Here is a 2,624-nt window from a genome sequence, read left to right as displayed (position 1 = left end):
ATGTTATTTAGCACTTCCACCACAAAAAAATATACACATACACACATACGTAAACAGCAAATTGAAGGGGTTTCATTTGGCTCACTTAGTTCGAAACATACATTCCTAAACTTCGCAAATTAAAAACTATTCCTAAACTTCCTTTATTGCTTCTAGAGTTTAAACAACAGCTTAGTACCTTAAATAGATTGAGAAATTGCTCACTCCTTATCCTCATCCTTAGGAGACTCAACGTCACTATCCATGGAAGCCACTGCACACTGAGAAGTTCCTCCATAAGGTGCATCCCCCTGCATATCATCATTTCCCATTGGTGGTGGAAAAACAAAGTGGTGATGAGCCATAGGAAAAATAGGAGGAAGGTTATAGGGTGTGATATTGGAGCTTGAAGCTGTATCAACCATTGGACGCTTCAACAAAGACTCCCTTGTATGGGATCCACACTCGCCACCATCATCCTCACTATAACAAGGCAAGTACAAGGGCAAGGGTTCAATGTAGTCATCAAAACCAAACATGTTAATGACCCAATGCACTTCTTCCTCAGTGATTGTGCTCCGCTGCTCACACTGCCAATGCATTGACTTCATATGTTACAAAGCATATGAACTCAAAGATACAATGTTACATGGTCTGTTTGGCGTCATCGGATATCATGATATGGGGAGGATGGGTGTTATGCATGAGTCTGGCCACATTTGGTATGACTTGGTCATGCTCCTGAATGATGATTTCAACAACTTCCTGGTTGAGATGAGCAGGCAGTTCCAGGCTCATCTCCATATCTTAATTTCAAACAACAAAAAAGCACCAGAGTGAAATTAAAAAGAAGAGTGGTATATATCATTAAAATATTCATCTAATTTCATCACCACTAGCTACACTTTTATTGTCTACTAACACATTATTAAGTAACATTTGCTATTACCTACCCAAGTATTGAAGAAATTACAAAGCTAATGGCACACAGAAATATATGTTACACGAATTATTAGCTTGATATGAGAGCCGTAATGTAAGACGACACGAATCATTTATCTTACTTTGTCTAATCTTCAACTGAGTGTCGCATGTATAGAAACTTGTCTCGGATCAGACGGATTTTTCTTTTACCATAACCGTAATATAGGAATAAAATTAAATTTTCATGGAACGGACAATTTAGACAATTTTTAAGTCATAATTAAAGCCTTCAATTTATGTAATTTAGCTAGTTGATTTTCAAACTTGCTAACGTTAGACGGTTTGTTTCTATCACTCTCTTTTTAGTATTTTCCTTTTAGAGGAGAGACACACGTAAAAAGCGGTCGAGAGGACATACACAAGATTGCATGCATGCCAATTTTTTCCATTTTTTTCTTTCAAGCTCCAAAAGAAAACCAGAAATGCCGAAATCTACAGGAGTTGCAGCTCTCCATTTTTATCATCTTCCAAGGCTCAACAGAGCTAAAGAAGAAAATGATAAATTCAGAGGAATTAATGAAAATTATTATCTAGCAGCCCAAGTTAACTCTCATGAAAAAAATTGTGTGCTCTTCAGCATATACAAAGCTTCATGAATATTCAACAACGATGAGAGCATGCCCAGTAATCAGTCTATATAGAATCTGAAAGTGCGATGTGAACATAGCATTTCCCCTACCTTGTGAGATATATTTTAATAGAAACGTCGCCATTAGTAAGCATATCAAATATAAAAGTTCATGAATATTCCAACCATACATTTATATATAGAGAAATCACTTGTAAATAGTAAAAGAGAAGATAGGTAGCATACGAGGAGAAGGGGGATCTACAGAGGTTGGTTGTGGAGATCTATGATAGCTATGAAATCCTCCATTTCCTGAACCACCAACATGATTACCGTTATCCATCTCACTCTCCCTATACAAATATACCTCTCTCTTAGAGCTCTCTTTGTATGATATGTGGTTCTTGGATAGCAATCTATCCCCATATATAGAGCAACAAAATATAAGAGAAAGGGAGGACACGTGGTACCAGGGCGGATTGAACGAGAAAGAGGTATTCGATGAGATTAATATGATTTCACAGTTGGGAAAATGAGTATTGACCAGATACGACATAACTATATACTACTACTTTCTCTGTCCCAAAATAAGTGTTACTTCAGTTCATTTCTCACCCATTAAGGGAAACAATAAATTGAAGTGTTGTTTTCTATGTTTTTTTTTCCGGTGACACATGTGAAACATGCCTATCCTTTCTCTCAATTCCTTTTGTATCTGTACCACAACAAAATTCCATATTAAATCAGCCCACTTTAGTTTTGGGAGCGGAGCTAATAATGCTTGATAACTGTGAGATATTGAGTATGCCCCATTATGTGTGAGAGTATATTTCCATCCTGATACCAGCATGCCATTCGCGATTTAAGTGCATTCAATTTCCTCCAGTATCACCTGCAATCTGCCGGGGCATTATGGTCCCATATATTCACATTATTCTTCATACAAATACAATTCACCCATTTTACCCATAACACATCTTTCTTCATTGTCACTTGCCACAAGAGTTTCCCGACTGAAGTAAAGTTCAATTTGCAACATTCTTTGAAGTTAAGCCCTCCAAATTTTTTAGTGACACAAACTTTACTCCAAGCT

At 37.0% G+C, this 2,624-nt stretch overlaps 1 pseudogene; it reads right to left on the bottom strand.

Moving 5' to 3' along the window:
• Positions 1–200: 200 nt before the first annotated feature.
• On the bottom strand, positions 201–1,874 carry LOC107010868 (annotated as a pseudogene).
• Positions 1,875–2,624: the final 750 nt, after the last annotated feature.

The sequence above is a fragment of the Solanum pennellii genome, chromosome 2 (genome assembly GCF_001406875.1).
Source record: "Solanum pennellii chromosome 2, SPENNV200".
In the NCBI taxonomy this organism is placed as follows: Eukaryota; Viridiplantae; Streptophyta; class Magnoliopsida; order Solanales; family Solanaceae; genus Solanum; species Solanum pennellii.
Note: the sequence above shows the minus strand (reverse complement) of the source record. Positions and strands in the feature narration are given on the sequence as shown.